General features: G+C 39.1%; 1 protein-coding gene across 1 annotated transcript in view; it reads right to left on the bottom strand.

Annotated features, from left to right (window-relative positions):
- Nucleotides 1-13,902, bottom strand: part of LOC132562243 (fibrous sheath CABYR-binding protein-like) — a 56,880-nt gene extending 42,978 nt beyond the window's left edge. The window contains exon 1 of the mRNA XM_060226979.1: nt 13,807-13,902. The gene's annotated coding sequence lies outside the window, so the exon portion shown is untranslated. The remainder of the gene's footprint in view (nt 1-13,806) is intronic.
- Between the last annotated feature and the right edge of the window lie 12,125 nt (nt 13,903-26,027).

The following is a 26,027-nucleotide window of genomic DNA, read 5'->3' as shown; positions in this document are numbered from 1 at the left end:
AGCACCAATTTTGTGAAGGTTCTTCCACTTAACGAAATTCGTTAAAGTTAAATTTTCAACAACTTATATTTAGTAATGTTTGTGAAACTAGAACACTAACAGGTCAGCCAGGGTCCCGCTATGTGGCTTGAAATCCCCAACTACATAGCTTAGCCAATTAGACTTGCATGACATCAATCTGTGTGTATCCAAAACTAGAAGTATAAGTAGCAATCATGTTACTTCACATAATAATTGTGATGTCATATCCATGACTATTACATGATATTATTTTCTACAATCAAGTGACATCATGTCCAGAATGGAAACTGGTAAACACATTGATGTTTTTCTCACATCATTTTTATTATTCAAAAAGGCAGAGAAAATATTCTGTCAAACCTGCATATTAAAATTAGTTTTCTTCACTCATAAGGATTTTAAATGTAATGAATCGCTTAGACAGGCTTGGAAACACCTCAATTCATTTATCTGAAGGTGGAATTTTTCCACTGTCTACTTTTCTCAGGACTTGATTTAGAATGTCTCCTTATCAATTCTGTCAGTTATAACAGTGACTAAAACACAGGAAAGAACACAAGAAAGTAAGTCAAAAGCTCAGAGATCTTCAGGTTTAAATGAGACTCATTTACATATAGCTCTTATCCAACTTATACAGTGATTCATTAAAAGCATGATGTATTCTGTATTATAGTCTCAGTTTATTCATGTTGTACTTAATATCAGGTAAAATTCTTCAAACAGGCAGTGTACTTCATGTTATACTTAATATCAGGTAAAATTCATCAAACAGGCAATGTACTTCATGTTATACTTAATATCAGGTAAAATTCATCAAACAGGCAATGTACTTCATGTTATACTTAATATCAGGTAAAATTCATCAAACAGGCAATGTACTTCATGTTATACTTAATATCAGGTAAACCTCATCAAACAGGCAATGTACTTCATGTTATATTTAATATCAGGTAAAATTCATCAAACAGGCAATGTACTTCATGTTATACTTAATATCAGGTAAAATTCTTCAAACAGGCAATGTACTTCATGTTATACTTAATATCAAGTCAAATTCATCAAACAGGCAATGTACTTCATGTTATACTTAATATCAAGTCAAATTCATCAAACAGGCAATGTACTTCATGTTATACTTAATATCAGGTAAAATTCTTCAAACAGGCAATGTACTTCATGTTATACTTAATATCAGGTAAAATTCTTCAAACAGGCAATGTACTTCATGTTATACTTAATATCAGGTAAAATTCTTCAAACAGGCAGTGTACTTCATGTTATACTTAATATCAGGTAAAACTCATCAAACATGTATCTGATCATTTCTATGATAACAATAAGACAACAAGGTACATGCTTTAACTACCTGTATTTAACACAAAGTCAAATAACAATTGGGTTTGACCCATATTTGGACCATACTTATAGGTCTTGTATATTACTACATTTTGTACTAAGTATGGACTTTGAATGGTAAGAAAACCATTAAAGAGAGAGGATGAATTATTCAGTAGTGTAGGTAAATGGCCAACTTGCTTATATCCCTCAATCTAAATGCTGATTGTGGTACAACAAGAGAATTGTATCAGTATTAATGGAGACAAGACAGTGTTATTAAAACACAAGCATTCCTCTCCTTTACCAGATGATCATTTAAAAACCATCGCATCTTTAATAGATGAGTAGGTCTCCATTCCCAGTATTGATTTGGAGGCAGGAGGTGTTGGAAAACGGGTTGGAATATCGCCAGGCTCTCTTTTTCAATGAGAGCAGTTCCCTGGTTTCCTTTGAAATTCATCAATGAGAACAAATCTTCAGAATTTCATATCAACGGCAATGCATGTAAAATAATTTTGTTTAAATATATTATCAACGTTTCATAAAACCAGACTGAGAGTTGTTCTTTCCAGTACATATATGGCTTAATAGGTCATAGAAACCTTATTTTGGTGGATAAGAGAAAATACTTTTAGACGAAAATAACTTTGTATCATATATTATTATATACATAACTAGTCTTTGTGCCTCAGTTTATTCTCTTATTTAACACACTAAGTTTTCTATAGTCTAACTCAGACTGCTGAAGCAGGAAGCTAGAGTTGTTGAAGCATTGTTTGATGGGTTCAAGTGCCCTGGTGTGGTGCCATACAAGGAAAAGCTGATGTGTAATACCTATCATTGGGCTGAATCAGGGAACTTACACAACCACAGGTGAGGAATCTGCTGCCTGGGGATTTGATTAAAGGTTAGAATGCCAGTACCTCAGGTCCTAAACTCCGAGACATTCTGTTAATACAAGCACAAACAGCCAACAGTGGACTGATGCCCAGCAATTCTAACATAGCAAATACACAGTTCAGACAAGAAAGTACTACTTATCAGGTGCTGTAATATGCTGGAGGTTCAAAATTTACAAAACAATAAGGCACAGAGGGTGGAAATACGATTGTAAGTGTTTGGGGAACAAACATTAATTCCATTCTTGTGTGATGAATCCAGACATCACAACGTGAAGGTATAACTTGGAGGTTATGTGGATGTGCAAAATTACCAAGAATATATATTTATACTTTTGCACAATATCTATAATGTACTTTTAAATGTCATTGCACTGCAACATGATAACAGTTGTGGTTAACATGAGACAAAATAAATGACCCAATCCTTTATGATATACATTTAGGATACCCAAATAAAATTCAAATTAATGTTGTTTTATGATTTGTAGCTATTAATCAGCTGTTCACACCATGACTTGTCTGTATATCACAACAGAACATCTGGTCTTATTCTTTTTGTACTTTTTCAGGAGTCTCCATGTAAATGTTTCTTTTGTTGATATTCTGTCCTAGTTTTATTGAATTCAAGTTTGGATTATGATGACGTTGACATGTTGGCATTTTCTTGTTGTTTTTTTTTTTTGGCTATATGCAGCTGACACACGAATGCACTTCAGGTAAAATATTTCAATCTGTGGTAAGGAACAAAGATAATCATATCTCTTGGAAGTAGAGAGCCTATTATTTCTCCCGATTCTGCATATATACAAGATACATTTGCCCCATGTGGAACACCCAACAGGGATGAACTTTGCAACTCTTACGACATCATAATTTCAAGCCTCAATTAATATTTTGACTCATCGCTGCGATTTTGTTGTTAGCAGCTGATACCATCTCATAAACAACCCAAAACACAAGTTTGCAATGAATATATCGTTAGGTTCTCTACTCCTGAAATATTCTGTATATTTTTCCCCATGTCTAAAACAAGGCCTTTGTTAATATGCTTGTTGTCAGAAGTTTTGCAATACTCAGCTATACTCAAAAATTCTACATCTTTGGAATGTGTATCAACTCAATATCTGAAGTACTGATGTAATTTGATAAAAATCTGTCATTACTCTCAGTCTTACCTATTGCAATATTCTCACCCTCATTTTCAGCTTAACTGACAGCAATTATACCACCTAATCCCTCAGGATTTACCAATTGTAATAATATCACCTTCAGGTTTTACTCATTGTAATAATATCACCTTCAGGTTTTACTCATTGTAATAATATCAACTTCAGGTTTTTCTCATTGTAATAATATCACCTTCAGGTTTTACTCATTGTAATAATATCAACTTCAGGTTTTTCTCATTGTAATAATATCACCTTCAGGTTTTACTCATTGTAATAATATCACCTTCAGGTTTTACTCATTGTAATAATATCACCTTCAGGTTTTTCTCATTGTAATAATATCACCTTTAGGATTTACCAATTGTAATAATATCACCTCCAAATATCATCTCCAGCTTTTACCTGTTGTAACAATATCACCTCCAGGTTTCATCCACTGTAATATTATCACCTCCAAGTTTTAACCTTTCTAATAATATCACATTTACCCCTGGGTTTTAAGACATTTTTATGTTAATCACTTTTTTTTAATGCAAAGTCTACAACAGCCACTTTACATCTACTTCCTGATGGATGATAACATATCATTGACCAGCTTGAAGAGGCTACTCAAGAATATTTGTACAATTTGTCAACCTACACTTTTTCTTTCCTGTCATTTTCTAGATGTACATACATTTCTAGAAATCAAATACTCAATTCAGGAAATAAGAGAAATAACAGACCTTTGAACTTATCTCACACATAGTTAGTACTTCAAACTCATCATAGAGGTACTTAAACATCCCTATTTTGATTACTGATTTGACAGCACTTTTCTTATATTTTTCTATGAATTCTGAAAAATTTTAACAAGATATAATATACTGCCCAAAATTTTGAAACATGTGAAAAAAACTTAGACATTTGATTAAAAGACTGAGAGAATCTGAAAAAGTACAAGTCAACAACTTGATAAATGTACAAACCCTCGAACAGATGGATCTTGCATTCCTGTTTCTGCAATTTTATCAATTAAATTTTTTCATCACAAATCTAAAGTATCGTGACAACTACAGCAGTTTTCATAAAGACCATATTGCGTGCAACTATCCCAGAATTCCTAAAATGCCCCTTTTTTTTTTTTTAAAGGTGGAACTAAAAATCATTTGGCATCAAATTATCACTACAGTTTGTATCCTATTTCTAAAAATGCTTTCAACATTACACTTGGAATTATTTTTTTGCCTCTTTTCCGATCAACTCTCACATCAGTTTAATTAATTTGTACAGGAAACCACTTTTTATACTGCCATGACATCACCAGTAGATAAAAAACACTTTTAATTCAGTTTTATCCATTAGCCCAAAAGCATCCTTTCCATGTGGCTGGGTTTTCTATGATTACAGTTGAGCTTTAAGACAATAAAACAGCACAGTGCAATTGATCACAAAGATTACTTTCAGTTCCAGCAAATTCTGGACAAAATTAAGACACAAATGTCAAGAAAACTTCCTTCCTGTGAAAGTAACTGAACTTGAAATCAATTTCCTGTCAACTTTAAGTTGTTAGAACAACAGGTCAAACACAGAATGGACACTAAATTGTATATACTTGGAAATACCAGAATACAACAAACCACAGATCAGTATTGTTATTATATATAGTATCTTATATCAACGGTAACTACTTCATCTTTCTAAACTGGGTATCAGTAATGGAGTCAATACTGGATCGAAAATGATTACGGAGGTTTTTATAGTAACCATACACTGTTTACCAACAGGACAATTAAAGTAATGTGATGGATATAAAAGGAGGTTTTGTAAATCAATTGCCAGTGCTATTGTCCATGCTACGGCCCCAGCGAGAGTGGTGGGTGTTGGATGAATCATACAAGCTCTGTTTACACTGACAAGTGCATGTGCTCATTGATTGACCTATACCCATTACAGTTATTACTCCAATTATTCCTAAGGAGGCCACATTTTATTTACAGAATCACCATTAAACCCTTGAACGTAGGCATCAGTGATCTGGAGTATTTTTCCATAAAGAAGAGCTGATTTGGAAGTTAAGAGGCTAGCCATACACTGCCTGGAGTAATGGCAATAAAATGGACAATCCGATTGTCCTAAGTTACAAAGTACAAGAGGATTTGGGACAATATAATCCATTTCAGAGCCATGAAATTCCACTTATCTTACAATGCCAATTAAATCATCCCAAGCCACCACTACTATTCACCATTGAAAACATTAGTTTGTAAAACAGATGTCACTGAAACACTTCCCCTGACTGACCCTCTACCCTCCTAAGCATCCTGTTTGCATAACAGTTCTGAAATCAACAGACAACCAAACAAAAGTTTGTACATGTGCAACTAGCGGAAACAAAAGTGCACATGTGCAACTAGCGGAAACAAAAGTGCACATGTGCATCAAGCGGATACAGGTGATGTCCAGATGCTTTGCCCGGATTTTCTCATGTGCAATTTGATAGTTTGTTTTCTAGACAATGATCTGCATGACTAAAGAATGTTCACGATAGAAATTAAATGTGTTAACAAGGATTTTTAATGGATGTATCCATCCCCATGGCACATTAAGTTTTAACCTGGAGCATAAATACTCAGTAGGCACGATTAATGTCAACGATAAGACCCTGTGTAAGGTTTACTGTGTTTATGACAGCATCATTTTACTGTTACATAACAGTTTCTAATGTATATGTTAACCACACCATGATTTAACTCCATCCCTGCCTACCCAACAATCTCCCAGCCCTGCCCCAGCCCCCTTCAATACCATGCTCTGACCCAAATCTTCACACCCAGGATCACTACTACTACACAACCCCGTCTATTAAAGACTTAACTGCTTCATAATAAAAAATCATCTCGGCAATGAATTTAAAAGTGTGGTGAAGTCATTTAAAAATTCTGACGTTTATAATATAAAACTTTCTAGAACAAAAAATTGCAATGTCAGAAGAAAACATCTTAGCCAATCCATACATTAGTAAGATATTGTCATGGAAACATTGCCATCAAATATTACATCAAGGTAAATAGGTAATACCATCATTTTACACACAAACTGTGGAGCTGAAATTGAAGACCAGCTATAAATGTCGATAAAGCCAACAAGGAATGAATGTAAAGTAGGTTATTACCTAAACAGTAATTCCTAAGTATGATTCATCCCATCTTCCTCTCGTTTTACTTCATGGTAAAAAATGAGAATAGTAAAGGATGAACATGTATGCATGGATAGATATTCCCGTAAATATATATACCCAAAAACATGTACTTGGAATCCATCAGATCATAAAAGGCTAGGTACATGTATAACGTTACAGTGGTTTCATCAATCACAGAGATCTTAAACCATATTGTCCATACTACACAGGATTTAGATTCTATATTGAACACACAGACCACCAAAAACAAAAACCTCACCGTGACGTCAAAGCTGAAAACTTGCATCTTGTAGTATAATTCAGCAGAAATGGACCGTTTGCAAAACCAGATGTAGCAAATTCCACAGATAGCAAAGGTTCCTGTATAATCCTGTTACAATTTACTCATCCAATAAACACATGATCTTATTTACATTGTAGATAAATAACAGATATTGACGGCCTTATCAGTCTAATTTACCAGGGATCTAGTGTGAATATTTTACCTGTTATACCAGTAAAGAATTGTGTACAGATTATTCTGATTGGATTACCAACAACTGATATCAGAAAACATCAATAGCTTGTTTATAAACTAGAGAAATGAAATCTTACAAAACTGTACTTTGTCTTCCACATTTTATCAAAAGCATCTTTGGACTAATCAGCATGCATTGCACTTCAAAATTAAAGTGATGATGTCTAAAATTTTGAATAATTTAACATCTGGAAAGGTCGTATAGATATATATCATGTCATTATATCATATTAAATGAATGTCGTTAATTCTCAATTAAAACAAGAGGCACAATAGGCCTTTTCTACCATTCGTGTATTGATGAACTAACTGCTGTGAACTTTGAAGTGGATGACAGAGATAAGATTCCTTAAAATATGATAAGAAGAAAGTATTATTTACACTTTATGAGAACTTTGCTACAAGAATTCAATTCAATTTCTCTCACTAATTCAACTTTCAAAATTTGACCTAGTCGGTAAGGAATCCCTTTGAATCCTATATCATGTACCCCAACAATATCATCATAATTGTTTAATATGACTTTGGATCTTGGCTACACAAGAAATGGTTTGGAGTTTTAACAGACTAGAACTGTGAGACTTTAAAAATCAATCAAGGTCACACTTTGAAAGCATTTCATACCCACTTAGTATTGGTCTTTCATAATACTGCATTAAAGTTGGGTTTTTTTTCTAAAAACATTCATCCCCAAATATTTCTTTACAATATCATGACCCAGAACCTTTTTGTATAAATGGCTACTGCATCTGAACCCTCAAAAACTCAGTTAAAGCAGAGTTTCCTATTATTCTGACATGCTGGCCATCACAGTTATTTAGTTCTGGTGATAATTATCATATAGGATCTAAAATCTGTGACTGACCATTATCCTAAGTACAGTGGACAACACATTAACCACACATTCCAATCATGCACATATTCACTATACTGGTATTACTTTCAAGGTTTCACATGAGAGTTTATTATCTTGTGAAGAGGACAATCTACTGTCCAATTTATTTCTGTCTTTGTCTGGGTACGATCTGATAAAAAACTTTATCTTTTTTTACAACACATTGCAAAACAAGTTACTGTGTCTTACTGTGGGAAGAAACTGGATTACACATGGTCTGATAGATTGTATGTTGCTCGGGATGTGCTTTAAAGAACAGTAGATTATAGATGTGTATATTTTCTGTTTGGCATCAACCAACACCTTCTTGGAGAACAACAGTCAGAAGGTAGGAAAAATATTTCTTTCTATTGGGAAAACTTACATTCTGGCAAAGGTCACAAATCATAGTCAATAAGATGTTTTAGTGGTAGGGAGAATAAGTAGCAAGTGTTTCAACATTGATTTTGAATAGGATCCAACGTGAAAGAAAAGAAAAAAATAGGAAGAGGGAATGGGGTAGGGCTCTGGAAGTCAATGCCAATCACAATATATTAATCGAGGCCTAACAGTTAAGTCTATATCCCAGTACTTTTCTATTACCTGTTCTATAGCTACTCAGGATTTATATAATTGTTATAATTTTCTATTCCTCCTTATAGATTAGAGGTAGAGACAGCTCATTAATAAAACTTCACTCACTGACCAGTGTTACTTTTGAGTGTCTGTAACACTCACCACTGACCAGTGTCCCTAGTTAATGACTATCTGTAACACTAACCATGCAGTGTCCCTGATGGGTCTCTGTAAACACTGACCAGTGTCCCTAACACTGAACAATGTCCCTCTGCAGTGTCTATAACACTGACAAAGCAGTGTCCCTAATGAGTATTAATGATCAGTGTCCTTAATGAGTGTCTATAACAATGATCAGTATCTCTAGGGAGTGTCTGTTACACCCTCACACTATAAAACTAACCAGTGTCCATAAAGATTTTATATAACACTTACTGGTGTCCCTAACTAGTATCTGTGACACTAACTTGAGTGTCCTTAGGTAGTGTCTGTAACACTGATTAGCATCTGTTAGGAGTGCCTGTAAAACTGACCAGTTTCTATAGGGATCTGGTCCCTTGGAAGTGTCTATAACACTGATTAGCATCTGTTTGGAGTGCCTGTAAAACTGACCAGTTTCTCTGGGGAGCTGGTCTTTAGGAAGTGTCTATAACACTGATGAGAGTCTGTAAGGAGTGACTGCAAAACTGACCAGTTTCTCTGGGGAGCTGGTCCTTAGGAAGTATCTATAACACTGATTTGTGTCTGTAAGGAGTGCCTGTAAAACAGACCAGTTTCTCTAGGGACCTGGTCCATAGGAAGTGTCTGTAACACTGATTAGTGTCTGCAAGGAGTGACAGTAAAACTGACCAGTTTCTCTAGGGAGCTGGTCCCTAGGTAGTGTCTGTAACACTGATAAGTGTCTGTAAGGAGTGACAGTAAAACTGACCAGTTTCTCTGGGGAGCTGGTCACTAGGAAGTCCCTATAACACTGATCAGTGTCGGTAGGGAGTGTATGTAACATTGACCAAGATCTCTAGGGAACTGGTCCCTAGTTGGGAATGTCTGTGAGCTGACCAGTGTCCCTAACACTGACCAGCACACTGACCAGCATCTGTAGAGTGTATGAAAAACTGACCAAAATCTATAGGGAGCTGGTCCCTATTTGGGAAAGTCTGTGAGCTGACCAGTGTCCCTAACACTGACCAGCATCTGTAGAGTGTATGAAAAACTGACCAAGATCTCTAGGGAGCTGGTCCCTAGTTGGGAATGTCTGTGAGCTGACCAGTGTCCCTAACACTGACCAGCATCTGTAGGGAGTGTATGAAACACTGACCAAGATCTCTAGGGAGCTGGTCCCTAGTTGGGAATATCTGTGAGCTGACCAGTGTCCCTAACACTGACCAGCATCTGTAGGGAGTGTATGTAACACTGACCAAGATCTCTAGGGAACTGGTCCCTAGTTGGGAATGTCTGTGAGCTGACCAGTGTCCCTAACACTGACCAGCACACTGACCAGCATCTGTAGAGTGTATGAAAAACTGACCAAAATCTCTAGGGAGCTGGTCCCTAGTTGGGAAAGTCTGTGAGCTGACCAGTGTCCCTAACACTGACCAGCATCTGTAGGGAGTGTATGAAACACTGACCACGATCTCCAGGGAGCTGGTCCCTAGTTGGGAATATCTGTGAGCTGACCATTGTCCCTAACACTGACCAGCATCTGTAGGGAGTGTATGAAACACTGACCACAATCTCTAGGGAGCTGGTCCCTAGTTGGGAATGTCTGTGAGCTGACCAGTGTCCCTAACACTGACCAGCATCTGTAGGGAGTGTATGAAACACTGACCACGATCTCTAGGGAGCTGGTCCCTAGTTGGGAATATCTGTGAGCTGACCATTGTCCCTAACACTGACCAGCATCTGTAGGGAGTGTATGAAACACTGACCAAGATCTCTAGGGAGCTGGTCCCTAGTTGGGAATGTCTGTGAGCTGACCAGTGTCCCTAACACTGACCAGCATCTGTAGAGTGTATGAAAAACTGACCAAAATCTCTAGGGAGCTGGTCCCTAGTTGGGAAAGTCTGTGAGCTGACCAGTGTCCCTAACACTGACCAGCATCTGTAGAGTGTATGAAAAACTGACCAAGATCTCTAGGGAGCTGGTCCCTAGTTGGGAATGTCTGTGAGCTGACCAGTGTCCCTAACACTGACCAGCATCTGTAGGGAGTGTATGAAACACTGACCAAGATCTCTAGGGAGCTGGTCCCTAGTTGGGAATGTCTGTGAGCTGACCAGTGTCCCTAACACTGACCAGCACACTGACCAGCATCTGTAGAGTGTATGAAAAACTGACCAAAATCTCTAGGGAGCTGGTCCCTAGTTGGGAAAGTCTGTGAGCTGACCAGTGTCCCTAACACTGACCAGCATCTGTAGGGAGTGTATGTAACACTGACCAAGATCTCTAGGGAGCTGGTCCCTAGTTGGGAATGTCTGTGAGCTGACCAGTGTCCCTAACATTAACCAGCATCTGTAGGGAGTGTATGAAAAACTGACCAAGATCTCTAGGGAGCTGGTCCCTAGTTGGGAATGTCTGTGAGCTGACCAGTGTCCCTAACACTGACCAGCATCTGTAGGGAGTGTATGAAACACTGACCAAGGTCTCTAGGGAGCTGGTCCCTAGTTGGGAATGTCTGTGAGCTGACCAGTGTCCCTAACATTGACCAGCATCTGTAGGGAGTGTATGTAACACTGACCAAGATATCTAGGGAGCTGGTCCCTAGTTGGGAATGTCTGCGAGCTGACCAGCATCCCTAACACTGACCAGCATCTGAAGGGAGTGTATGAAACACTGACCAAGGTCTCTAGGGAGCTGGTCCCTAATTGGGAATGTCTGTGAGCTGACCAGTGTCCCTAACACTGACAATAGTTCCCACATACCAGGTCTCTTGGGAGTGTCTATAACACAGACCATTGTCTCTAGGTAGACTTCATTACTTTTGCATTAATTGTGCTGTTTCACAAGCTATTCAAGTATGAAGTTCTTAATTAAACAATAAACAAACTAAAGGTTCAAATACACAATCTTAACTTTAGGATCATGTACACAATCCTACTGACACAAACACACAGAATGATAAACATCATCTTTAGGATCAACCACTATCCTAATTAGAGGGTCACACACACTATCCTATTCTAAGGACACACACACAATCCTAATTAGATGGTCACACACACTATCCTATTCTATGGACACACACACAATCCTAATTAGAGGGTCACATACACAATCCTCTTCTAAGGACACACACATCATCCTAATTAGAGGGTCACACACACTATCCTATTCTAGGGACACACATACATCATCCTAATTAGAGGGTCACATACACAATCCTATTCTAAGGACACACACACAATCCTAATTAGAGGGTCACACACACAATCCTCTTCTAAGGACACACACATCATCCTAATTAGAGGGTCACACACACTTTCCTATTCTAAGGACACACACACAATCCTAATTAGAGGGTCACACACACTATCCTATTCTAAGGACACACACAATCCTAATTAGAGGGTCACACACACAATCCTATTCTAGGGACAAACATCATCCTAATTAGAGGGTCACACACACTATCCTATTCTAAGGACACACACATCATCCTAATCAGAGGGTCACACACACTATCCTATTCTAAGGACACACACACAATCCTAATTAGAGGGTCACATACACAATCCTATTCTAAGGACACACACACATCATCCTAATTAGATTATCACACACACTATCCTATTCTAAGGACACAAACACAATCCTAATTAGAGGGTCACACACACTTTCCTATTCTAAGGACACACACACAATCCTAATTAGAGGGTCACATACACAATCCTATTCTAAGGACACACACATCATCCTAATTAGAGGGTCACACACACTATCCTATTCTAAGGACACACACATCATTCTAATTAGATGGTCACACACACTATCTTATTCTAGGGACACACATCATCCTAATTAGAGGATCACACACACTATTCTATTCTAGGGGCACACACATCATCCAAATTAGATTATCACACACACTATCCTATTCTAAGGACACACACACAATCCTAATTAGAGGGTCACACACACTTTCCTATTCTAAGGACACACACACAATCCTAATTAGAGGGTCACATACACAATCCTATTCTAAGGACACACACACATCATCCTAATTAGAGGGTCACACACACTATCTTATTCTAGGGACACACATCATCCTAATTTGATTATCACACACACTATCCTATTCTAGGGACACACACATCATCCTAATTAGAGGGTCACACACACTCTCCTATTCTAAGGACACACACATCATCCTAATTAGATTATCACACACACTTTCCTATTCTAGGGACACACACACTAACCTAATTAGAGGGTCACACACACTATCCTATTCTAGGGACACACATACATCATCCTAATTAGATTATCACACACACTATCCTATTCTAAGGACACACACATCATCCTAATTAGATTATCACACACACTATCCTATTCTAAGGACACACACATCATCCTAATTAGAGGGTCACACATCCCCATTCTAAAGTCACACACCATCAGTATTCTAAGCTCACCTTCACACTATGTATGTTTTATCCAAATCATAAAATACAAAAACATTTCCTTTATCTATGAGAATCATTTCAATGTCACCACATTAGGAACACAACCAGTGACAAATGCACTCTATTCCTTTTTTCCTAAAAAATATATAACTTGATTCCCTGCGTTTGGGTACTGAGTGCAGGTAACACGCTATTTCATAGGAACCCAAAGAAACATTTGGGATTGGATTCTGGGAAGGGTTACATATAATGGACCTTTTCTTCAAGCTTTCTGCTTTAATTACCTAACCAATCAATCGTGCGGTCTCACAAGAAGAAACAGTTAAGTGTGAAGTTCTTAATTAAACTATGTCATGAACATTTTTTCATTGATTTTAAAAGCAAGTTAAATATTTTACGCTAAACTCTTACTTTCAATGACAATTTCTCGCTGATACCGATATACAGTCAATGATTCTGCTAGTCACAGTTACATTAATTTCCGTCTTTGTGTGAGAGAGGAACCCGCACACAACCGAGCGCATGCTTTGAACGTGTGCTGCAGTAGAAAATATCGATAATACATAACTTTTGCACGAGAAATATTTAAAATTAAAGTTAACTCACCAGTAGATGGTAACACCGCTATGAAAAGACGCAAAAAGCAGAAATCCTCGCTGCGAGCTTTCTTCAACGACTTTTCTGCAAAATCCTTAGCGGAGAAAATAAAAGTTGTAGACACTGAACACGGAATACGTAGTCGATTACAACCCGTACTCGGCTATCGACAGCGTTCACTCTGTGACACACATCGGCAGGTCACGTGGTCGGTCTCGTCTGCTCGGCTTTTAAGCTGGTTTTCACCAGTGTAAAATGTCTCGAATTTCTACTATTTGATATCAATATCGTGCCGAATAGCATTACGCGCATAGCTCATCCATCCCAATAAACCAAGTGCTTTGTGGGTACAGGTTATAAATGTCGGATTGAGCCAGATTAGTTCAAGGGGATGGCGGTAGATTGCTTCAAACTAAAATTCCACCCAAAAAGAAGAGAATAATAATTTAGAAATACGTATAAATACTGCTTCATCATCAGAATTTCTTTTTGAAATCGAGTCATAGACAGTGCGTCTGGTGTATGCCAGAATTAATATCCACACTGCCATCGACTGAGATCGGTAGTTTTACACGTTTAGAGCAATGCTCAAACCTTGTACTGGTAACGACATGAAATAATTTTCATAAAGTTGGCGGCACACATATTACAGTATTCTTTCTCCATTATCTTACAGCCGTTAATGAACTTACCGGAATGGAGGAAAACTGAAATGTAACATTCACTTACGTCCAATCACGACAAATTGCAAAGATATCGTTAGAAACAAGATGTTAACGTGAAGAATTGGCGATATCACTGTATCATATGTTTTCTACTGATAACACCGTTTATGTGTAACGTGTGTTACGTCTGAAATTTACACAAGCTGATATCAGCCCGAGTGATATCACAGCCCTTGAAGTGATATCGCATCCCCTTGAAAGTGATATCACATCCCCTTGAAAGTGATATCACACCCCCTTGAAAGTGATATCACGCCCCCTCTCATATTTTTATATTTTGCGGCTTCCGCATATCGCTGTCTGATTTTAACATGAATATTGTTGGCATAGAAGAAAAACGTTTTCTTTCGGAAAGTAATTTAGAATCCCACTCAAATGTCCGGCCGTTTACGGATTGGTTATTAGTGATGCACCAACAGCTAAAAATGGCTATCTATGAATATCAGTAAATAGTGAGTCATTGTTGTTATAGTAATGATTTAATGATTTACTCGAAAGATGGAGTTAAATCAAACAAGGACTACATGAAGTAGTAAAAAGGTACAATTTTGGGAATTTCTGGAAGGAAATTATGTCTGTTTGGGGAAATCTTTAAGAAGCCACAGAACACTTCCTCTCTCAGCCTCTGTGGTTTAATACAGAAATTAAAATTATTAGACAAACTATCTCCTTCCAAAATCTATGTATTGAAGGAGTCTTCTATGTGAAAGACATAGTAAACGAGCATAGAAATATTACGTCTTTGAATTGTTTTATTCAGAAATTCCGAATAAATATTGATTTCGTGAACTTTGAGAGTATCATTAGTGCAATATCGAGAGATTGGGAGAGAATGATAACTAATTATGGAAGAAATATTGAACATGTTTTTGCGTAATAATTTGAGGCACCTGAAGAAACCTTGAAAACCCGTCTAAACATTTCTATCACAAACCATTATCACTGTATTGACATATCCTCTACATTCTCGTGAAAGGTGACACACTGTTTTGGATATTTTTATAAGCCATGGCGATTGGAAAGACATTCATACTCTTCCATTTCGTGAGACAAATGACTCAAAACCACCAAGTTTACAATACAGAATTACTCACTGAATATTTTTGACCAATTTACTGTAATATAAACGAAATTTTTTAGAACATCAGGAATGTAGATTTCGCAGTGGGTCAGCTGAAACATTATATCACATTTTTGGGATTGTCGCAGAATGTATCACTTTGGTCTTGCTTTATAACTTCAGTCTTTCTCAATTATAATGTTGATTTGGAATAAATCCTGCCACTTTCCTATTTGGCATGGTAGAAAACGTTCAAGTGATATGCTTAGACATATGAATATTGCTTGTTAAGAAATACATCTCGCTGATGCGACAAAGCAATAAAATTCCAAATTGGGAAACATGCAACATATTTATTTGAAGTTACAGAAACGTTTGATCTATATTCAAGATATATGTTGACAAACATTGTGACTGTATGTGTTGTTGTACAATGATATATTGTTGACTAATGTGTTGTTCTAACATTTGTGACTGTATGTGTTGTTGTACAATGTGACTAATGTTGTTGTACATTGTGACTAATGTGTTGTTGTACAATGTGACTGTAAGTGTTGTTGTACAATGTGACTAATGTGTTGTTCTACAATGTGACTAATGTTGTTGTACATTGTGACTAATGTGTTGTTGTACAATGTGACTGTAAGTGTTGTTGTACAATGTGACTAATGTGTTGTTGTACATTGTGACTGTGTGTGTTGTTGTACAATGTGACTAATGTTGTTGTACATTGTGACTAATGTGTTGTTGTACAATGTGACTGTAAGTGTTGTACATTGTGACTGTGTTGTTGTAATTGTGTGTGTGTTGTACAATGTGACTAATGTGTTGTTGTACAATGTGACTGTAAGTGCTGTTGTACAATGTGACTAATGTGTTGTTGTACAATGTGACTGTAAGTGCTGTTGTACATTGTGACTTAAGGTGTTGTACATTGTGACTGTAAGTGTTGTTGTACATTGTGACTAATGTTGTTGTTGTTGTGCAATGTGACTAATGTTGCTGTACATTGTGACTGTAAGTGTTGTGTTACATTGTGACTGTAAATGTTGCTTTACATTGTGACTGTAAGTGTTGTTGTACAATGTGACTAATGTTGTTGTACATTGTGACTAATGTGTTGTTGTACAATGTGACTGTAAGTGTTGTTGTACATTGTGACATTAGGTGTTGTTGTACATTGTGACTGTAAGTGTTGTTGCACAATGTGACTAATGTTGTTGTACATTGTGACTAATGTGTTGTTGTACAATGTAACTGTAAGTGCTGTTGTACATTGTGACTTAAGGTGTTGTACATTGTGACTGTAAGTGTTGTTGTACATTGTGACTAATGTTGTTGTTGTGCAATGTGACTAATGTTGCTGTACATTGTGACTGTAAGTGTTGTGTTACATTGTGACTGTAAGTGTTGCTGTACATTGTGACTGTAAGTGTTGTGTTACATTGTGACTATAAGTGTTGCTGTACATTGTGACTATAAGTGTTGCATTACATTGTGACTATAAGTGTTGTGTTACATTGTGACTATAAGTGTTGCTGTACATTGTGACTATAAGTGTTGTGTTACATTGTGACTATAAGTGTTGTTGTTCATGGTGACTGATGGTGTTGCACATTTTGATTATTGTGGTTTCTGATCTGTATATTATTACTGATGATTGACGGTGTGATTGACAATGTTTCGCTTCTTTTTGACTGATGCTATTTTTATATATTGACTGATGATGTTGCTGTGTATTGTGACTGATGGTGTTGCTGTATGTGACTGATGGCTTTGCTGTATATTGTGACTGATGGTGTTGCTGTATATTGTGACTGATGGTGTTGCTGTATATTGTGACTGATGGTGTTGCTGTATAATGTGACTGATGGTGTTGCTGTATATTGTGACTGATGATCTTACGGTATAGTGTGACTGATGGTGTTGCTGTATATTGTGACTGAAGGTGTTGTACAGTGTGACTGATGGTGTTGCTGTATATTGTGACTGATGGTGTTACAGTATATTGTGACTGATGGTGTTGCTGTATATTGTGACTGAAGGTGTTGTACAGTGTGACTGATGGTGTTACTGTATATTGTGACTGAAGGTGTTGTACAGTGTGACTGATGGTGTTGCTGTGTATTGTAACCAGTGGTAGATTGTGTTTGGACTGGTAGTTCTGCTATAATTGAGACAAGATAAGTTGCTCTGTGGCGGAGAGTTTGATTTGTCGCTAACTAAAGGAGGTTAAGTAGGGTCCAGGTTTTGTAACTAGACGATATACTAAGTTATTGTTTAATCACGTGATGAATGATTCGTTCTTTGATATCAGGATTTTAATGCCAACGGGGAACACGCTGGTGAATGAATGTTGATCATCATCAGTATTCCACGTTCGATAGCACTCCCGCAATCACAAAAATCGTATTTCAACTAAAGAAATGGCATTTCTTAGAAAGGCAGACGTGCTACCACATGATACACCTGACCGAAAGTGACCGATATATCTACGTTACCTCACCTCGTGCTTTCTGGCAGTTCGGCGAGCTTTGGCCCTTGGTCCATTTTTAATTGTGACATGTTTGTCATTATATTTCTCCTATTCGACATTTTACATCTGTTTGCTTGGGACCAGCACATTAATATGTCCACATGAATTTATCACAAGTAGAACGACCTAAATATCCAAATAAATGATATCTAGATATGACATTTTGATGGGTAGTCATGGCAATGAATGACGCCTCCACAGGTGGGAATGAGAAATATATTACTACGGGGCGTTAATGTTTACAGTTTGAAACACTGGGCATGTTTACATTGTTGTGACGGCTTCCTGTGCGATTTGTTGTTGTAGTTCACTCTGATACCCCAAAACAGGAGTCGGTTTTCAACAGCCACTGGAAGGATGAGTTGGGGATGGGTGGGGTGGTGAGAGACAGACGAGTAAAACACTAGAACCGTGTCCCGAGGCCGTGCTTTGTTTCCTTCTTATGTTTGACGCAACCTTTCGACAGTACGAGGTGCCACGGCCTGGATGCGTGTTATGTATACCGCATTAATAGTAAAATGCAGATGCGTTCTGAAATGTGCACGGCCCGCGTATGCAATTGTCGCTGGCATCAGGAAAAAAGACAATCTGATTATTAACCAAAATAGAGTAGCATAGTTAAGATATTTCCCGTGACGCCCCGTAACTTCGTATGCACTGTAAAATCAGCGAGTTCTTTTCTCGGTCACGTTTCTGGGAGTTATCGTTTCCTCTGTAAAATAAAAAGTTCGCCCTATAATTTTACGGACTTAATGCTTCGAGGAACACAGAAAAAAACCCCAAAAACACGCGAACACCAAGAACTGTTTCAGCAACAGGGTGTGTACTAACTTACATGCCACTGGGTAAGAGTTCACATACCACCGGTAAGAGTTCACATACCACCGGTAAGAGCTCACATACCACCGGTAAGAGCTCACATACCACCGGTAAGAGTTCACATACCACCGGTAAGAGCTCACATACCACCGGTAAGAGCTTGCTTACCACCAGTAAGAGCTCACATACCACCGGTACGAGCTTGCTTACCACCGGTAAGAGCTCACATACCACCGGTAACAGTTCACATACCACCGGTAAGAGCTCACATACCACCGGTACGAGCTCACATACCACCGGTAAGAGCTCACATACCACCGGTACGAGCTTGCTTACCACCAAGTAAGATTTCTTATACCACTGGTAGGAGCTTGCAAATCTCCTTGTAAGAGCTCAGATACAACTTGGTAAGTGCTCACTCACCAATGATAAGAGTTCACATACCACTGCAGCTTGCATATCACCTACTAAGAGCTCCCATACCTCTTGGTAAGAGCTCACTTACCACTGGTAAGAACTTACATACCACTGGGTAACTTCACAAATAAATGAATAATATCGTCCGATGCCTAGAACTTGTCTGGTGATCATCGATACAAAGCACAAAATGTTGTGCATATAAGTCGCTAATTTTGCTTCTGTTTCCTCCAATAATTGATAGTTTCCTTCTTTTGGTTCAGTTTGCCTTACAATTCTCCTCCTTTCGTGTTGGACGGACTTAAATAAGAACACTGTGTTTTTTGTGTACATGTTTTTTTCCGTCCGGTTTTTGCCTGATGTTGTTTCGTTTGTATCCTTGATGTTTCGGCATGCGTGTTTCGTTACTATCAACTGTTGAGATTGCATTGATTCTTAGCAGAGTCACTTATTCACTTCGACAAAACATTTTTCATACGTTTTTAGAAAATGTGATGCAAGACGTTTTATGCTTAAAATACAACGTGTATGGTGGATTTTAAAAGTATATGTAGTCAGACGAAGTGGTCATTCTACTCTACAGTTTAAGAATAAACTGATCCAGCTCTACATGTGTAGCTTTAACAAGAGACCCGAATTACTTACTCTTTCGGAACACCTGGTCTTATTATTATACTTTAGCAGTTAAAAGTTAATAAAGTATTAAGTACAGATATATAGCATATTAACCCAATTGTTATTGGGGCCTGTTCCTCTGGCACTAGTGAATCATGTATTCATCAATTCCATTAATGCTGTTTCAGACCAAATGTGTTTAGAATATATGCAATCGTTTAGCAAGACCAAAAGAATATCTTGTTTGAGTTCTTACTTACCCCAGCCGCTCTGGCTCTGAGGAAAACAACAACATTATTTATACATTTGTTTATGTGTACCTTGTTAAAGCGATACGTCTAGAGAAGTATGAGTTTAAACACCATCTTAGTTTCCTTTTTTGGGCCCTGCCCCTGTAGCTTCAACGGTCAGAACCACATCGTATATGAAAAATATTGCCGACGATCTCCATAAACTTGTCTCCAGGTGTTAAAAATAAGATAATTTATAAAGGAAATAGTTGCCCTACCTCAGTAATGTTTAAGACCAAATTTGTTTGAGTTCCACTTCCGTTGCAAGGAAGTTGAAATCTACTGAAAAGGTACAGAGTGTTATGAGATTGATGCAAAATATCTTACTTCTAGTTAAAGGCCCTGGTCCCGCTAAAACACCCCCAAAACCCCATTTATTTAAGAAATGTGATCGTTCCCCCACGATGATATAGCTTAGTACTGTTCAAAGCGAACTTATGCGGACGGCGGACAGTGGACAACGGACAGCGGACGGACGAAAGACGATTGCAATAGGTCGTCCAGGTGATCTAAAATAGATCCACTATTTTACACGTTTTACAAATAAGATAGAGGTTCTTTCTGTATTGTCTATGGGATGGTGGTTAAATACTAAAACATGCTAGACCTGTATAGACATCTCTAGGGTCAATACCTAGATAATTTTACTTGGTATATTTTGTGTTTCAGAGATGAAGATCCACATTTAGCTGAAAAATATTTTGTCCTAAGCATTTCTACATAAGTCTTCCTCAAAATATGTTTATAAGTGTGTGGTATCTTGTAACAGCTGGTAGTTAAATCCTGTTGGGATTACCACTGCCGATCGTGAACACTGGGAAGTTACACGTCAGCTAGTAGTCAACCCTTCACTAGCACCTCTTCTTGCAAGGAAGCTGTGCAGCAACGCAGACAGCAATGCTTATTGAGTCAATCTCCGTATAATTAGCGAACATGAAATTGCATAAGGCCACTTTCTCAACTATTTTTTTTCTTATTAATCACGAGTTTGGAGATTTTCTGTTGAGTTTGCACCGGTCGTTAGGCATAAAGTGTCGTTGCCATGCAAAATTATTAAACGTGTACAGTGCGTTGAAGCAGTCTGTCGCTTCTCACACACACTACAACGTCACTTTAGTTTGAACGTTTGACATTTGTTTGCCAGGAGAGTGGTGCGTTAATTGCGCGTCTGCTTTGTGACAATTGGATACGGTTTTATCAGAGGGAAAACCTTAGATAGGGGTTATTATTTCGGTCGTTTTGAGGTAATTTTAACACAAACGGTTCGAAACATTTTGACTTTTTTTTTCAAACATTTTGATATTTATTACGCGTGACTCTCCCAAAATGTCTTTGGTGTTTGTGTCATGGTCGCAACAAAGGAAACACCTCGTACTGTCGAAAGGTTGCGTCAAACCAGAACACATACACAGAAGGAACATATTTTAATAATGACCTCGAAAAGATCAAATATAATTGGTTTGCACGGTCGTTCTTAGTGTCTGTTGTTATATTTCCGATGAGTGCTTTTCCTTCACTGTTCTGTTCGGGTATCGTTTTTGTGATTAACGGCACCAGCTATGTTGCTGCTACAGAGGGCACCACGAAATCCGTTCTTTATTGAAGATTGTGTAGAAGATATAGCTCATGAAAGTGATCTCCATCCCTTGTGATTCGTAAATAGCATTATCTCTTATACTGTAAAGGATGTTGTTTTTATGATTCCGATTTTCGCGGTTAATAAAAGGTTTCAGACAAAAAGAATCTTTTCGCGAAAAATGTGGAATGGACTTCAGATTTCCTCAGTGTGTTTATTTGTGACGTATCTGTCACGATTTCATTCTACCTTTCGAAAATTACCACTTTACAGTACATTGGCAGACTCCGACAATCTTTATGGCCTTCCCAATATCGATACACGGTAGTTGTGATTATGAGCTTACGCGATTGAGGAGTGGCTTTACGTAATTACGTAAAGGTCAGCATGGTGTCCAAGCTATAACAAAACATGTTATATATACGTCAGTAAGTCAGTGCAGGTGCGCTCCGATCCTAACAAAAGGGCGCGTGAATCATATTTCTGATACTCATGTAATTAGTCAGGGGATGACCTCGGAGCTTTGTTGTAACATATCCACTTTATCAGTCACACTGGGCGTCAGGTGAGAAATCGATGGTCGGTGTCTGATTGCGATACTTGGCGAATGATCCGGTCAGTCTACGGTCAGTGGGATTATGAGATTAATATATATTCATAGCGAAAACGTTAACAGTTCAACAATGTCGGCAACAAAAATTTGCTCCGTTAAAACAAGGTCTAATTTTACTTTTTAAGAAGTGTGTAAGTGCTGGTTATATTATAGTGTTGACGCGCATATGATGTTACTGTTCTTTTAAGAAAAATCTTTATAACTTTAGACTGTCCCCTCTCAAGATTCCCTTCATTATCACACTGCTATCAGACTGCAAGTGACCCCACTGACTGATGCCGATTTCTAGGCTACTACCTCTATGAAACTGTCTCCGTCCTTGAACCTCTGTCCACCTCTAGGACGTTCCCCATATCAACGGACTGATGTACGTCCATCTCAGATGACCCCCTGCAACCTTGAACCTCTGTCCACCTCTAGGACGTTCCCTGTATCATTAGACTGATTTACGTCCACCTCTAAGAGAGATTCATAGTCTGCTCATTCTCCGATTACTTCCTACCTCCATGAGACTTCCTACAGTACTTTACCAACCTCCTCTACGAGACTCCATACCTCCTTGGACTGCTTCCCGTCTATAGAAGATTTCCTGCGTTCTCGGGACTTGGAGACACCTTTTTTTCTTGAACTGTTATACTGTTATATAAAATATTCCATAAACTGGAACTTTGACTACCTCTATGTAGACTTACACTATCTAGACCGCTACCTACTTCTAGCATGAACTTACGCTATCTGGAACGCTCTGAGGGAGGACTACACTCTCTAGACCGTTACCTACTTCTAAAATGAACTTACGCTATCTGGAACGCTCCGAGTATTGACTGCACTATCTAGGCAGACCGCTACCTACTTCTAGCATGAATTTACACTATCTGGAACGCTCTGAGTATTGACTGCACTATCTAGACAGACCGCTACCTACTTCTAGCACGTGCTTACGCTATCTGGAACGCTCTGAGGATGAACTACACTATCTAGACCGCTACCTACTTCTAGCATGAACTTACGCTATCTGGAACGCTCTGAGGATGGACAACATTATCTGGACCGCTACCTACTTCTAGCATGAATTTACGCTATCTGGAACGCTCTGAGGATGGACAACATTATCTGGACCGCTACCTACTTCTAGCATGAATTTACGCTATCTGGAACGCTCTGAGGATGGACTTCACTATCTGCGTAGTTCTTCACCTTTCAGGAAGATTACACTAACTGGAGTGTTGCATACCTATGGGATGACTTTACAAAATATCGTCTGGTGTCTACCTCTAGGAGGACTTACACTGTCATGGCTTCTTCTTACCTCTACACTGACTGGAACATTCTAGAGTGTTGCTTACCTTCTCAGAATGAACCACAGTATCTGACATGTTGCCTACTTCTAGGAAGACATGCACTATCTCCACTGCTACCCACTTCTAGGAAGACATACACTATCTCCACAGCTACCCACCTCTAGGAAGACATACACTATCTCCACTGCTACCCACCTCTAGGAAGACATACACTATCTCCACTGCTACCCACCTCTAGGAAGACATACACTATCTCCACTGCTACCCACCTCTAGGAAGACATGCACTATCTCCACTGCTAACCACCTCTAGGAAGACATACACTATCTCCACTGCTACCCACCTCTAGGAAGACATGCACTATCTCCACTGCTACCCACCTCTAGGAAGAGACATCTCCACTGCTACCCACCTCTAGGAAGACATATATCTCCACGGCTACCCACCTCTAGGAAGACATGCACTATCTCCACTGCTACCCACCTCTAGGAAGACATACACTATCTCCACGGCTACCCACCTCTAGGAAGACATGCACTATCTCCACTGCTACCCACCTCTAGGAAGACATACACTATCTCCACGGCTACCCACCTCTAGGAAGACATGCACTATCTCCACTGCTACCCACCTCTAGGAAGACATGCACTATCTCCACTGCTACCCACCTCTAGGAAGACTTACACTATCTCCACGGCTACCCACCTCTAGGAAGACATACACTATCTCCACTGCTACCCACCTCTAGGAAGACATGCACTATCTCCACTGCTACCCACCTCTAGGAAGACATACACTATCTCCACTGCTACCCACCTCTAGGAAGACATGCACTATCTCCACTGCTACCCACCTCTAGGAAGACATACACTATCTCCACGGCTACCCACCTCTAGGAAGACATGCACTATCTCCACTGCTACCCACCTCTAGGAAGACATGCACTATCTCCACGGCTACCCACCTCTAGGAAGACATGCACTATCTCCACGGCTACCCACCTCTAGGAAGACATACACTATCTCCACGGCTACCCACCTCTAGGAAGACATGCACTATCTCCACTGCTACCCACCTCTAGGAAGACATACACTATCTCCACGGCTACCCACCTCTAGGAAGACATGCACTATCTTCACTGCTACCCACCTCTAGGAAGACATGCACTATCTCCACTGCTACCCCCTTCTAGGAAGACATACACTATCTCCACTGCTACCCACCTCTAGGAAGACATACACTATCTCCACAGCTACCCACCTCTAGGAAGACATACACTATCTCCACTGCTACCCACTTCTAGGAAGACATACACTATCTCCACTGCTACCCACCTCTAGGAAGACATGCACTATCTCCACTGCTAACCACCTCTAGGAAGACATACACTATCTCCACGGCTACCCACCTCTAGGAAGACATGCACTATCTCCACAGCTACCCACCTCTAGGAAGACATACACTATCTCCACTGCTACCCACCTCTAGGAAGACATGCACTATCTCCACTGCTAACCACCTCTAGGAAGACATACACTATCTCCACTGCTACCCACCTCTAGGAAGACATGCACTATCTCCACTGCTACCCACCTCTAGGAAGACATACACTATCTCCACTGCTACCCACCTCTAGGAAGACATGCACTATCTCCACTGCTACCCACCTCTAGGAAGACATACACTATCTCCACGGCTACCCACCTCTAGGAAGACATACACTATCTCCACGGCTACCCACCTCTAGGAAGACATACACTATCTCCACGGCTACCCACCTCTAGGAAGACATACACTATCTCCACGGCTACCCACCTCTAGGAAGACATGCACTATCTCCACTGCTACCCACCTCTAGGAAGACATGCACTATCTCCACTGCTACACCTCTTAGGAAGACATGCACTATCTCCACTGCACTCCACTGCTACCCACCTCTAGGAAGACATGCACTATCTCCACTGCTACCCACCTTTAGGAAGACATGCACTATCTCCACTGCTATCCACCTCTAGGAAGAGATACACTATCTCCACGGCTACCCACCTCTAGGAAGACGTGCACTATCTCCACTGCTACCCACCTCTAGGAAGACGTGCACTATCTCCACTGCTACCCACCTCTAAAAAGACTTACACTATCTCCACTGCTACCCACCTCTAGGAAGACGTGCACTATCTCCACTGCTACCCACCTCTAGGAAGACACACACTATCTCCACTGCTACCCACCTCTAGGAAGACATGCACTATCTCCACTGCTACCCACCTCTAGGAAG

Source organism: Ylistrum balloti, unplaced genomic scaffold, assembly GCF_031769215.1.
Source record: "Ylistrum balloti isolate Yb309-2 unplaced genomic scaffold, AGI_CSIRO_Ybal_v1 Utg371384, whole genome shotgun sequence".
NCBI lineage: Eukaryota > Metazoa > Mollusca > Bivalvia > Pectinida > Pectinidae > Ylistrum > Ylistrum balloti.
This window is presented reverse-complemented; position numbering and strand designations above follow the sequence as displayed.